This window comes from Triturus cristatus, chromosome 8 (assembly GCF_964204655.1).
Source record: "Triturus cristatus chromosome 8, aTriCri1.1, whole genome shotgun sequence".
NCBI classification, from domain to species: Eukaryota; Metazoa; Chordata; class Amphibia; order Caudata; family Salamandridae; genus Triturus; species Triturus cristatus.
Window position 1 is genome coordinate 1,688,582,363 of NC_140591.1, and position 15,218 is coordinate 1,688,597,580.

The 15,218-nt window shown below is 48.0% G+C and overlaps 1 protein-coding gene across 3 annotated transcripts in view; it reads right to left on the reverse strand.

Annotated features, from left to right (window-relative positions):
- Positions 1-13,302, reverse strand: part of LOC146808613 (NACHT, LRR and PYD domains-containing protein 3-like) — an 879,818-nt gene extending 866,516 nt beyond the window's left edge. For 2 of the 3 annotated variants that reach the window (XM_085623636.1, XM_085623638.1), the window contains exon 1: positions 13,129-13,298. The gene's annotated coding sequence lies outside the window, so the exon portion shown is untranslated. Of the gene's footprint in view, positions 1-13,128 lie in introns of all 3 variants that reach the window. The other variant, XM_085623637.1, reaches the window with a different exon arrangement.
- Positions 13,303-15,218: the final 1,916 nt, after the last annotated feature.

Here is a 15,218-nt window from a genome sequence, read left to right on the forward strand (position 1 = left end):
AACTCAACTAGGCTAGTGCAGATAATGGCAAAACTCCACTACTCAAGCCAAGAGCATGAATTATTAAATAAAGCCCTCATTGCCACTATACCCAAGGGCCTTCTAGCTACCTCTGTGTATACTGCCACTCCCAAAGTAGACATTGAAACCATTCTCAATAAGTCAGTCCCTCTCCCTGCACCTCAATTAAATAATGTTACAGACACCACGGAGATCCCTAAACAACTAAAAGGGCTTTATTTTAATGCCCGTTCAATTCCAAAACACTCACTGGAAATATGGAGCATTCTTTACTTAGAAAAGCCGGATATTTGTTTCATTACCGAAACTTGGCTCCACGAACATGCCTCCTCTGATGTGGCAAATGCGTTTCCTCCAGAATACCATCTAACCAGATTAGACAGAAACGTCAAAAGAGGAGGAGGTATTGCAATAGCCACCAGGGCGGGACTAGAGGTCACCACGCTAGAGACCATTACCACAGAAAGGTCTGAAATGTGCATTTTCAGAATCGAAACACAATCTAAGGGAACCTGGAGAGGTGCCCTAGTGTACAGACCTCCATGCCAGAAAACTAATTTTATAAACCATCTACTCAAGACAATTGCCCCACATGTATTAGCTGCTGATAACTTTCTCCTCATTGGAGATTTTAATTACCATGAGGAATTGTTATCAGACAACTGATTACTAACCTGAACCCATTGAGACTGGTCCAAATGGTGGCGGGACCTAGCCACTCGGCAGGTCACACTCTTGATCTTCTGTTTACTAACACAGCCAATGTCAGAGTTGAATCCCCCCTGCCTCTGCTCTGGTCCGATCATAACCTGCTGAAATTCTCCCTACCACCAGCCACCAATAAAAACTACCTTAGTAGTGAACCCACTTGGAGAAAGCCTTGGTGGAAAGTCACTCCAGCAACCTTTTCGGCTCATTTTAACCCCCCGTCTCTATCCTACACAGAGAATGTCGATCAAGCAGTAACAGCCTTTGAGGCCGCAATCACATGGGCCTTGAACATCGTGACTCCTCTGTCAAGGGTCAATCTCAAGCCTAGGGCAGCACCCTGGTTCACAGGATCACTGAAAATTGAAAAACTGCCTAGTAGGAATGCTGAGCGCACATGGAGAAAAACCAAGACTAGTGAAGATCGACAAAAATATAAACATATCCACCGAGGCTACTTAGATAGCATCAGACATGCCAAAAAGTTGTATCTTATTAACAGGATTACCAAAGCTGCTAATTCCAACAAGGAGCTTTATAAAATATTAAAGGAATTTACTACTCCTCTTCCCGGTCAGCACTGTAATACATCTTTGCAAGAATGGGTAGACACGCTGTCAACTTTTTTTGAAGAAAAGATTATAACAATTAATTCTTCCTTTCCAAACCATGATACCAAAAATCCTGATAAAAACCCTGACCTTAACCTCAATACCACCTTTCCTCTCTTATTGGAGTTCACTGCAATTACCCCAGAAGTTTCAACCGCTCTGGCAAAGATCAAATCGGGTTCTCCAGTGGACCCGGTTTCACCCTGCTTCTTTTCAACTATTGCCCCCTTGCTCAACAGTAACCTTACAGACTTATTTGGGGGGGCGGAGCTTGCCGCGCTGGGAAATGGCCGCGCTCTAGGCGAGCTCTCCTGACTACGCCGCAATCCTGCATTTATCCTGGATACCCAACCGAGGTTACTCTAAAAAAACGGAGGAATCGTGCTGCTGTAACACCCGACGAGGTATATGGGCGCTCTATCTTCGTCTGCGATGCACACGATCGGAGCGGGACGGACTGCGGACTTGGCCGGGCGGTGCGCCGAGCTTGGTGCTGCCTACGTCGGGCTGAGTCCTGTACGTAAGCCCGAGGCGCCGCTATCCGGAGCAGGCCTTCTGATGCGGCCTGAGCAGGGACCAACTTGCGGCGAGCGGATGGTGCCGAACCGTGAGTGCTGGTGACCGCGGTCGACGGACTGCTGTACCGACTCGCTACACGAGCCTTGTGGTGCTTTAGAGGGTGCAGGAGACGTGCTGGAGGCGAAGTGAGGCCCTGGTCCGAGATCGGAAGATCAAAGATCCTGAGGAGGCCCGGCATCGCGGCGCACGGTAAGAAACCCCCCCTGGCTTGCTGCAACCCTCCTTGCCCTGCAGCGCCCTGCCTGTGCCATCTAGCAAATGAGGGCAATATTGACTGGAGCTGTCATACGGCGTGAGCGGTGGGCCCAAGGCACAAGGTTGATCTGAATCTGCCTGAAAACATACTCGCTTTCGGGAGAGGACCATACGGAAAATACAGAAGGAACTGTGCTACCGGTGAAGAGTGGCCATATGCGGCAATCTTGATGGAATGCTGGGAGGTGGAGATGGGGTTTGGCGAGGAGGTGGCCCCAGCGGAGCACACAGTACTGCGCAGCGTGTTTTGGTGACCTAGGGCGGCGCGAAAGTGCGAAGCATTCCGCTGATAGCGAGGGGAATCTATTGAGAGGTTGCGCTATACTAGACGCGCACTTACAGGGTCTACTACATGCAGTCCTGCGTGTCCTTCTCAACGTGTATAACAATTTGCGCACTGATTGATGTTCCATCAGGGAGTTCACCCTGGGATATCGGGAAGAGGCCTATTCTGATGGGAGTACAAGCACCTGCTCTGACGAGGTCGTGCCTGCACCGGACCAGCTGCGCACCTTTCTATAGTTAACGGACCAAGCTGTGGAGCCGCCGCCTACCTCCGCCACTGATGCAGGGACTGTGCTGAGGTGCTGGATCAGAGGCGATCCACCCCTGGGCTCGCGCTGGGGAGCGGCCTCTGGCTTGTGCGAGGTGGCTTGTCCTTCGGTGTCTACAGCTGTCTGGAGACCCCTACTGCTGCAATTGAACCATTCCCTTCATGCACTGCACAGAGTGTGTGGCTGAGATGGGGAAACAGGATAAAAATCAGCCTAAGCTACACTTTGAGCAGCGCCGGAAGACCGGGGATATGGGTGCTGAGGTGCCAGATCCGAATCCCGTAAACATTACAACGTCAGGATCTGACTCTACAGTGGATTTCCAGGCAATGTTCACCAAGATACAGGCAACCCTGTCACACATTGACGGGAAAATAGACTCCTTGACCTATCGGGTCGACTGTATGTCAGAGAGGCTGGACAAACATACAGAGCGAATAGATGAGGCAGAACGCCGAATATCCGAGGCAGAAGACTCGCAACATCAAACTGAACTGAAACAAGCCAAAGCAATACAATCTCTGTTGGCGAAGACTGAGGACTTAGAGGCCCGCTCGCTCCGATGCAATCTGCGCATCATAGGAGTGGCGGAGTCAACACGGACAGGAAACATGGAGAGGTACACTGAAACACTCCTAACCACTCTCTTGGGCAGAGAGGTCTTCTCTGAGGTCTTCATCGTAGAATGAACTCATAGATCTCTTGCACCTCCACCGATACCTGGAGCACGACCTCGTCCTATAATCGCAAAGATACTAAATTACAGGGACAGGGATGCAGCCCTTTGTAAAGCTTGAGAGATAGGAACACTAAATTATGAGGGAATGAACGTCTCCATCTACCTGGACTTCACATCGCAAGTACAAGAAGCACGCAAGAAATTTCTGGAAGTAAAGAAAAAATTAAGAGATATGAACATCCCCTATGCTATGCTGTACCCTGCTCGTCTGAAACTCACGGAAGATGGCAAAAGCACAATCTGTAACGACCCTAAGGAAGTACTAAAATACTTGCAGCTAAACCATCCACAGACCCTGCATCGCAAATCTCCAAGGAGTGTGAGCGCGGAAAAGGATCCCACCTCGGATGTAGAATGACAGTGGCTGCCAAATTGGTATGGTGCTCATTATCCGGTGGTGAATATAACGAACTCACAGAACTCATAGACTTTTTGTAAGTTATCCTGAGAATCTATGTACCGCAAGATATGCAAGTGTGGTTATATGATTCCTTATGTAGTATCTCAATGTTTTATAATCCTGCTTTTACAAATTCCGAGACAGGTTTACTTAATTCTCAGATCTCGGTTGTTATATGATATCTCATAATGTTTAAATAACTATGGGGTTGTGGCGTGGTCCCCCAGCCGTCCATTGGGTGGGGTAGTTAGCCGGCGGTAACCGTCTCCCCTGTGTATATCAAAACCTTTATTTTTGAACCGTGTTTGAATTGGGGAACGAACTGAGGGGTGGGATTTATGTTAGCAGTTATGGGGACTTGTCTTTGCCATATTTGAGATGGTGAAGTGGGAGGGGGGGTATTGGGCGGGAATTTGTTATGCTGACAGTCGTACACATACTAGGACAACATACTCACGCACACAAATGCGATACGCAACCCAGGATGACACACACGAGCACCTACTGATTATGGTCAGGGCACGAGAAGTCAGTTCCATAGAACCAAATGGTAATATCAAGCACATATACGAAGGTTAAAGCAACACCTTTGCAAATCATACCGTGGAATGTAAGGGGCCTAAACAATCCTAAGAAGATTAGACAGGTCTTTGCCTACCTTGTCAGGCACCTCGTTGATATTGCGCTGCTTCAAGAAACACATCTACTCCAGCATAAGGCAGATACACTAGGTAACAGGTGGGCAGAAGTAGTAGTATCTGCAAAATATTCCTCATATGCTCGGGGGGTCACTACAATTATACGTAAAGGAACAAACTTTCACCTGCACCAGTCACTAATTGACCCGCAGGGTAGATATGTCATCGTCATAGGTGTCCTGAGAGGAACCAAAATAGGCATCATTAATGTATATGGACCGAACACTGATGATCCTGCCTTCTTCATGCACCTCTGGGCACAGATCCGCTCACTACCAGATATGGAACTGATATGGGGAGGGGATATGAATGTAGCGCTGGATGACAGGTTAGACAGATCCCAGAATACCACAGAGCGGCACACGCGTGCAGCCTCCACTATTCTCAATGGCATGACAGAATTTCGCATGCTAGATGTGTGGCGAGCACGCAACCCGACAGCTCGGGATAGCACTCATTCCTCTACAGTAAATAATAGCTGGTCGAGACTAGACTATTGGCTTCTCACAAGTCACGCTTCCACATGGGCTATAGATATAACACACCTTCCCAAAACACTCCATGATCATAAACCCGTCCTACTGGCATTAAGAATCCCGACTTGCACACCTCCTCCATTTATATGGCGATTCAATGCAGCGGCGCAACTTGACCCTATATATAAGGATACAATACAAAAGGCGATAAAAGAATACTTCGCTGACAATGCAAAATCAGTAGACAGCGCAGGTACCTTGTGGGAAGCCTTTAAAGCTACGCTGAGGGGAATCTGTATAAGTACGAATGCGGGTATCCTGAAGGATATCAGAACACAGCTGAAGATAAGTGAGGATCGCATAAGATGCCTAGAAACAGAATATGACACATCCCTTAGCGCACTCACCCTTAGTGATATACGGGAAGAACTGAATAGATACAATGTGCTGGCAGATGATGAAATAAAATACATCTCCCGACGTCAGGTAGCACGCAGATTGGGGGAGGGTGGAAGGCCAGGCAAGGTGCTAGCCCATAAAGTACACGCAGAACGCAAACAACAAACGGTTACCCAGATAGAGGACGACAGAGGACAATTACATTATGACACACAGGGTATACTTAACACATTTGTAGAAACATACCGGGATTTCTATAGGTCACCGTCCACAGCACAAACAGCTGATATCTTAGAGTATATTGAAGATATTGCCTTGGTATGGCTTTCTGACACGCATCGGGAATACCTCGCTCAACCTATATCGGAGGAGGAAGTATTGACAGCAATCAAATCGCTACCTAATGGTAAAATCGCTCGGTCCTGACGGATATACGGCGGAATTTTATAAAGCATTTCCTTACCTACTCATTCCACCATTGTTGGAGATGTATGATGAAGCCTATCATAATAAACTTCTTCCCCCTACGCTACGTGAAGCGCTCATCGTGGCCCTCTTAAAACCAGACAAAAACCCAGACAAGGCGGAATCATATAGACCTCTGTCATTGATAAACACCGACGCGAAGATACTGGAAACAATCTTCGCCACAAGACTGCAACCGCTCATGCCCACAATAGTTTTACCTGACCAATCCGGCTTTATACCAGCACGCTCAACAGCACATAATCTACGCACTATATTTGCCCTACTACATCAGCTGAACCCGGAGTTGCAGGCTGTGGCGGTACTTCTGGATGCCGCTAAGACCTTCGACTCTGTCGAGTGGCCTTATCTGTTCGCCCTATTATACAACAAGCCCACTGCCCGTGTCAAGGTAAATATGCATATATCGGATACATTGGAAATACAGCGTGGTACCAGACAGGGCTGCCCGTTGTCCCCAATACTTTTCTCCATCGCATTGGAACCGCTGGCTTGTAAAATACGTCAGAACTATGCGCATGCGGCATTACGCTTCAGTTAGCGACCTATCATCATATCACTATATGCAGATGATATGGTACCTGCGTAATCCGGAAGAAACTCGCTCACCAATACTGCGGGAGTATATAAAATATGGCCGCATCTCGGGATTACTAATTAACTGGAGTAAATCGGCTGTAATGCCACTAACGGCAAACACTAAGGTGCCGCAAATGGAATTTCCCCTTGTTTGGCATGACGGCCCGGTTAGGTACCTAGGAATCTGGATGCACCGAGATGCGGAATTAGTATTGAGGTATAATTATGGAGCCATAATAGACCGCATAGAAACACAAATAATCAGGTGGATCGCACTACCTCTAACACTAGCTGACAGAATATCATTAATAAAGATTATACTGTTACCCAAACTATTATACCTTTTCATTAACATACCAATAAAACCACCAGCTCCAATTTTTAAACAGATACGATCTAACTTCAGTAGGCTGATATGGGCCGGGAAGCACGCTCGCATCAGCCTTCGCACCATGTCTCTTCCGTATGAATCGGGAGGTTTTGCAGTCCCGGATATCCATTTATACTATTTATGCGCACAGGCACAATACACACATTATTGGTATCACCCGGTGAGATATTTACCACACTTAGCAGTGGAAGATGGTGATGCAGATCCAATACCACTATCTAGCATAATTACGCTCACTCGACATCACCTATCACTGCGAGAAATAAATACAGTGCGAACGACATCGGAAGCCTGGCACAGCATTAGCCAAAAAGCGGGTAAAACCACAGTTATGCTTACTGGGATTGAATATACCTGTGAAATCGATGAAAAAGAGATTAACTGCCATACTGCTGCTCTTGGCAAAACGTAGGGTAGCAATGAACTGGGACAGTAAACTAACCCCTACCTTGATGAATTGGATGCAAGATGCTGCATACCTTAGAGGCAATTTTGTATTATATGCTGAAGAACTGCCAACTATGTCGAAACCATCAGATATTTGGGAGCCTCTTACAGGATACCTACGTGACCACCCTAACTCTCTCCAAGATAATCGCTGACTGGTCTCTTGCATTGTATATATGATGTTAATGTGCTGATGACTGCTCAACTGTGTGTTATTGGGTAATGTGATTTATAGATCCTGCAAAATTGTCCTGGATGTGACGACTGTTATGTACGTTTATCAGAAAATTCAATAAAAAATACAAATAAAAAAACCTTACAAACTTATTTAATATGTCACTAGCACAAGCAGTAGTCCCTGTTAGATGGAAAGCAGCGCGGGTTAAGCCAATTCTAAAAAAACTTCTGCTGACCCTAAGGTACCTAGCAACTACCGCCCAATTTCTCTGCTTCCATATTTTGGAAAGGACTTGAGTCCTTGGTCAACAAACAGCTTACCACCCATCTGGAGAGTCATGGACTGTTGGACCCATCACAGTTGGGGTTCAGGGCAAGGGCCGGGCTGGCTACCGGGTGTTTTGGTGGGCTGCAAAGCCTGGGGCCGATATCACTGCGGTAGGGGCTGATTTTGTGGCTGGGGACCCGCATGTGCTTTTAAATAAAGAAAGCAAAACAAATGGTTTTAAAGCATACTTTAAAACCATTTGGTTTTGCATTGTTTACTTAAAAATGCCTGGTAGCCAGTCCGGCCCTGTTCATGGCTGCCCATAGTACCGAAACCTCGCTGGTGGAGGTTGTAGACAACATTAGACTGGCCTTGGGCAATGGGCAGTCAGCCATGCTCATCCTCTTGGATCTGTCAGCCGGCTTCGACACCATCTCCCATAGCATTCTAGAACAACAGCTCTGGGAGATGGGTGTCAGAGGTGTGGCCTTGGACTGGTTCAGAAATTAGCTAACTGATCGAACCACCACCATACAAACGGGCACCCTGGCCTCCTGCAGTCGGTCTGTAAACATAGGAGTCCCTCAGGCTTCATCTTAAGTCCCATGCTTTTCAACCTGTATTGACACCCTTGCCCAGGGTGATCAGGTCCTATGGTTTTGATGTGGTGTCATATGCTGATGAAACCCAGTTATTGATTACCCTAGGCCCCGATCCCACAGACACAAGGATCCGTTTTAAAAACTGCATGACCCATATCGACAACTGGATGCGTGTCAATCACCTACAACTTAATGGAAGTAAGACAGAGGTCATTCTTTTTGGTAAGGCAGATGAATGCTGGTCTAGTGACTGGTGGCCTCAGAATTTGGGCCCCTGTCCATCTCCCAAACGTGTGATGCGGAACCTCGGAGTGATGATTGACAATCAGCGGTCAATGAAAAGCCATATAAATCACATAATCGGCAGCTGTTATGACATTATGCGTAATCTATGAAAAATCTTTCAATGGATCCCCATCGAATCTAGGAATCCACTTGTCCAGGGACTAATCATAAGTCGTATTAACTATGGAAATGCCCTGTTGGCCTCCATAAATAAGGAGCTTCAAGTCTTGCAAAATACTGCTGCTAGACCTGTATTAAACCTTCCAACGAGAGCCCCATCGGTGCCTATCAGGAAGTGAATCCGCTTCAAAATCCTCTGTCTTGTTCATAAGAACATGTATGGAAATGGGCCAAGTTATTTTGCTAAAAACCTAAGCTGGTATCAGCCGAGCAGGACAATTAGGTCAAGTACTAAATGTCTCCTTACACCTCGCAGCATCCGCACCGCCAGGAATGGAACTTGCACCTGCTTTTTGGAATAAGCTTCCATCACATCTCCTCTCCGTCGCGGACCATAAGCTATTCCGCAGGGAACTAAAAACCTTGTTATTTGACCTTCTATAATGCCCGTATATCTGACCACCAGTCTTTATGGAGTTTAGCACCATGAGACCTCAGGGTGATATGTGCGATTAATAAATCCCCCTGACTTGACTTGACTTCTATGTCCACATATGGAAGGCATTCTTCAGGTGTGTCATCTTCAATATAAGTATGAAACAGCTTTGCACATGCATCTGCAGGCGAGAATCTGACCCAAGTATAGCATACCTCTGTTCTGAATGCTTCGTGTGCATCAATCACAAAGGTAACACCACCAACAATGCCGGGAAGCTGTATTGCAATAATCTCCTAGTAACTGCAGGTCTGCAATTTTCTATAATGTGAAGAGCGACTTCCTGCTCTTCATTCCCTGCATTCGCAACACCGTCTCCATCGACAGACATTATGGGAGGGAATAGTGAGGAAAAGAGATAAGGTTATTGCGCAATGTGGGAAATTTTGATCCTTCAAGCTTCCATAACCTACAGCCAATACAAAGGGTTTACCTACTCAGCTGAGGCGGATCTCCCTTCTCACTACAGATGTCTCTGGGTAAGTGTGAGCACGGGTCTCTGAGAAAGCACGACTGAACTACTCAGATTTGACCGTTGAACATAAACCAAACGAACGTTGGCGGCGCCATGTCATGTGGTTCCTATAAATACATAGGATCTGCACGTGTGTTGGACAACATAATCTAAGGGATTGGTGTCTAGACTGATTCTGGACACCCCCACAGGATATGTTGCCCTATAGACCAGCTGGCTCACAGTGTCTTCGTAAGCCCCCGAGCCCTACCTAGGAGCAAATAGTTTCTGGCAACCACTGAACATGATAACCCTTGACCCTTCCGGGATCGTGGAAACAGTACAGTATTTTTTGCTCAGTCAATCGTGCTCACTTACGCTCAGAGATATGCATAGAATAAATGCTGGGGACGTTTTCATTAAGCATTTTATTGAACCAGCGTCATTCTAGTATAAAACACGTTTGCTGCGACAATCAATAGACAGAAGCAAATGTAAGAGATTACAAGCACCAAAACAACAGTATGTACATTTCCATCATGGTGCCAAAGCAATGAATGTATGCAGGAATATATGAAAGTAGTAATCTTTGCGTACTCATACGAGGCGGACCCTACCGAAGTCTACCTAAATGTATCTAGATTGTATGTGGGTGTGAAGGAAAGAATCCTCTAGGACAGAGCCAACCCCATTACCTGATGGGAGGGAATGAAGGACCCCATCTTGGTCACAAGTTGGACACCCCGCAAGGGATGTCAGATCACTGCGTGTCGGAGCTTCTGCATGCAGGGACCTCGGTGTCAGTGTTAGGGTGGAGGCGTCTCCTCTGATCATCTAGTGAAGGGGCAGTGTTTTTATACCCAAAAGGTAGCCTCAGAGGTTCTACCACAATCCTCAATCGATATTTTGTGAGTACGATTATGTAGATGAGACTAAAACAATAAATGCAATTCTGCAAAGTAGCCCTTTCGCCCTTGGATGAAGATGGCGATTACTTTTGTACACAGTATGTTAATCCTGTTATGTACGTCATGTGCTGGGGATTAGGATATGATGCTAATAATCCTCCTGCACAGGAAATGCTGTTAGTTTCAAGGAAACCAATCGACATCTATTCAGCACACACCTGAGTAAAAGGTCAGTGCTAGAACCGTGTGCAGAGCAAGGTAGGACGAATGTAGGTAAAAGGTCGCTTTGCTACTCAGGCCTAGGTTTGGAAACAGAACACGGGGTTCATGGGCTGCTGCCAAGACACGACACGACTTCACACAGAGGAAAATAAAAATACACAGAATTCTTAATCCACTACAACAGATATTGCAATTTGTTTTATTTTTGCAGCACCTAAAAGTGTGATGAATTTGGGAAGCACCCAGTACCCAATTCACAATGAAATAAGACATTTCAGCTCTAGACATGAGATTTACAATCCCAAACCCGTCTTTCCTACCCCCTTTCTTGCTGTTAAGGTCTGAACTTAACTCTATATTCTGACCCTTACTCCACCACTTACTCCTGGCTCCTTCAGGTGTAAGTTTAGAAGCGCAGATGCCTTTGGGAGGGATTTAAAATGCTTTGTGAATACCCAGATAATGCCTCTTTCTAAGTATTCACACTTTCAAGGAACCTTCCCCCGCACTCTCCTGGGACCGCCCACTCGGGAGAGCTATCCGAAGATGGAGTGATTGACACTGACCTACAACAATATTCAGTCTAGAACATCCCCCCACCGAAGCATCGTAAAGGTAAATATACAGAGGTAAGTCTGGATTTACGACTGACATTACGTCCATGTACCCCGGTGAGGTCTATACCTTCAAGGTCATCAGCTGTGTTCAGGATATGAAATCTACGTTTATTTATATTTACGTATAGGTTTTCACAATTTCCTGGTAGTCCATGTTCTGCAGTCAGTAACCCTTCACTTTGATATTCGTGACCCCAATATTTTGACACACAACCCCCTCTAGGAGTAGTTTACAGCTGTAGTGTCGGCCCTGTGAGAGTCCAGGCTCAGAACTGACCTCCTGCTCGTAAGACCCTTCACACGAGGACCGTGTGAATCTGGACTTTACATGCACGCGCCTCACGTCTCCCAGTTAAATTCATGTTATAAAATATCTTCACTCTGCAGCCAGATACATCTAAAAGCTGTGGTACATAAGGAGAGACCGTGCAGAGATGTAGCAGCCGAGGTCTGGCATAAGGAGAGCGCATACAGAACCCTGGCATAAGGAGAGTTTGTGACGGGACGTAGCAGCAGAGCCCTGGCATAAGGAGAGCCCGTGCAGGAATGTAGCAGCAGAGCCCTGGCGAAAGGAGAGCTTGTGACGGGATGTAGCAGTAGAGCCCTGGCATAAGGAGAGCCCGTGCAGGAATGTAGCAGCAGAGCCCTGGCGAAAGGAGAGCTTGTGACGGGATGTAGCAGTAGAGCCCTGGCATAAGGAGAGCCCGTGCAGGAATGTAGCAGCAGAGCCCTGGCGAAAGGAGAGCTTGTGACGGGATGTAGCAGCAGAGTTCTGGCAGAAAGAGAGCATGTGCAGTGTGCAGGAGAGCCCTGGCATAATGAGAGCCCGAGCAAGGATGTAGCAATGGAATTCTGGCATAAGGAGAGCCCCTGCAGGGTTGTGGCAGCAGAGCCCTGGCATAAGCAGACTCCTGCAGGGATGCAGCGCAGAGCCCTGGCATAAGGAGAGCCCGTGCAGGGATGTGGCAGGAGAGCCCTGGCATAAGTAGACCCCTGCAGGGATGTGACAGGAGAGCCCTGGCATTAGGAGAGCCTTTGCAGGGATGTAGCAGGAGAGCCCTGGCATAAGTAGAGCCTGTGCAGGGATCTAACAGGAGAGCCCTGGCATAAGTAGAGCCTGTGCAGGGATGTACCAGGAGAGCCCTGGCATATTAAGATACCCTACATAAATCGACTTTCAGCCGCTGGTACCCCTATATTCAGACCCTTGGTACCCCTTGCCCTGGTGCCAGCAGACCCTCAGCAGCTGCGACGGAGCCCTGGCACCACAATGACGCAACAACTAAGAAATATTGGAGTCTGGTCTCTCTGGGAGAGGCCTGGCCTCAGGGAGCTGGATGCCTCTTTGGCACACTCGGGCAGTGTGGGGGGGGGGAGGGGTCAGGGGAGGGCGGGGAGCCATGGGCGGACCCTGGCAGTAGTGGGGGTGGTGAGGAGGGCGTAGGGAGGGTGAGGAGGGCCTGGCAGTAGTGGGGGGGGGGGGGGGTGAGGAGGGCGAGGAGGGCCTGGCAGTAGTGGAGGGTGTGGAGCGCATGGGGAGGGCCTGACAGTAATGGAGGGCGAGGAGGGCACAGAGAGGCCCTGGCGGTAGGTGAGAGCGTGAGCGTCAATCCCAAACGAGAGAAGTCAGTCTTACCGTCCCCAGGGCCGGAGGGTGATGCTGAGGGAATGAGTTCTCTTCCTGCTGCTCTCTGTGCTTCAGCCTTCTCTTCCAGGCGCTATATGACACCGGTGCTTTCACTTTCACTCGTTACCGCGAGCGCACCCCCCGCCCCAGCATCTACCTGTCCCTCCTCCCTCCAGGGCGGGCCCCGTACCTGGCTCTCACCTGGGCCACGCCCTCCAGGCCTCACCTGAGGGAGAGGCTCACTCCCCTCCCCCTTCCTGTCTCTGCCTTGGATGCTTCCACTGGAGGGGACACTGGGGGCCACGTCTGGGTGTTTCAAGGCCCCGGTCCTTTTAACTCTTACTTAGGTTTTACTTAGGTTTTTTTTATTTCCACGTTTTTAAAGCGCTAACGTGGTCCGAGGGCATAAGAGCGCTATAAAGAAGAATCATGTAAATCACCGTTTATAATACAACTGAACACTTTCCAAACATATCGATGTGCGGGCGTCACCCCGTTAACACCCTCAAAATGAGGCTTTCTCACGGAAAACGGATAAGTGAGACAAACAAATAAACTCCACACGTACAGGTGGCAGGGGCTAGGGATAGCCAGCTGCAGGTGACAGAGGGGCTGGGGTGGGACAGCTGCAGGTGACAGAGGGGCTGGGTGGGACAGCTCCAGTGTTGCAGGTGACAGAGGGGCTGGGGTGAGACAGCTCCAGTGTTGCATGAGACAGAGGGGCTGGGGTGGGACATCTGCAGGTGACAGAGGGGCTGGGGTGAGACAGCTCCAGTGTTGCAGGTGACAGAGGGGCTGGGGTGAGACAGCTCCAGTGTTGCAGGTGACAGAGGGGCTGGGGTGAGACAGCTCCAGTGTTGCATGAGACAGAGGGGCTGGGGTGGGACATCTGCAGGTGACAGAGGGGCTTGGGTGAGACAGCTCCAGTGTTTCAGGAGACAGAGGGGCTGGGGTGAGACAGCTCCAGTGTTGCAGGTGACAGAGGGGCTGGGGTGGGAAAGCTGCATGAGACAGAGGGGCTGGGTGGGACAGCTGCAGGAGACAGAGGGGCTGGGATGGGACAGCTGAAGTGTGGCAGGTGACAGAGAGGCTGGGGTGAGCCAGCTGCAGGGGACAGAGGGTCTAGTGTGGGACAGCTGCAGGTGACAGAGGGGCTGGGGTGGGACAGCTGAAGTGTGGCAGGTGACAGAGGGGCTGGGGTGCGACAGCTGAAGTGTGGCAGGTGACACAGGGGCTGGGGTGGGACAGGTGCAGTGTCCTCCTCAGACCTGTCACAGATCTCAGATGAAAACATGTGACCTGTGTTAGTGCTGGAGCAGAGTTTTCTGATGAAAATCTATTGGGTTTTTTAAGCTCTGGTTTGTCTATTTGTCATAATTAAAAATATTAATTTATAATTACTAATTATTTGTTTTGTGTAAATGTTTTAACTAACCAATACGTACTAATGAGAGAAAAACGACACGTGGGAATGCTTTCGTATTGCTTATTAATAATGTGCATGTTTTATTAAATAAACGTTGCTGTGTGCTGTTTATTTTAAAGCACAAAACGCTTTTGAATTGTCGTGTATTAATGCTTTTCTGTGTTGCAAAGGCTAGATAATTACATACACATAAGGGTATTAGTGGGGTTAACACTGTTTAATCACTATGCTGTGGTAACGTTGTTTTTGTCTCTTTTAATTAAGATGGTCCGTTTTGGCCTAATATAAAATGGCTGTCGTTTGCAGCCTGGGCTCGAGTGACTGAATTTTGATTAGAAGGCCTTGCTGAACATGGTCGAGAGTCATCTGACCACAGTCTTCGCCTGGTTTGAAAATTTTCCGTGAGGACAGCAGTTCTGGGCGATTGTCCAAGTACATCTGAGTAACCTTGGAGGACAAAGGAGCCCTAATAGACTTTGTGATCATAATGTTGGTTCCGAGGAAATATGAACATGAAGAGATACATTTAGAATTTCTAGTTCCGTGTTCCGTCTTTTTATTTTTGTGATTTTTCTGAGCGGAGATTTTCCAAATGTAGCGATGCTGCATCCTTTCCTGCTCGCTCTGCTCAGCGGTTCAGCGGATATCTAAAACATTTTATGTTGCTTTCTTT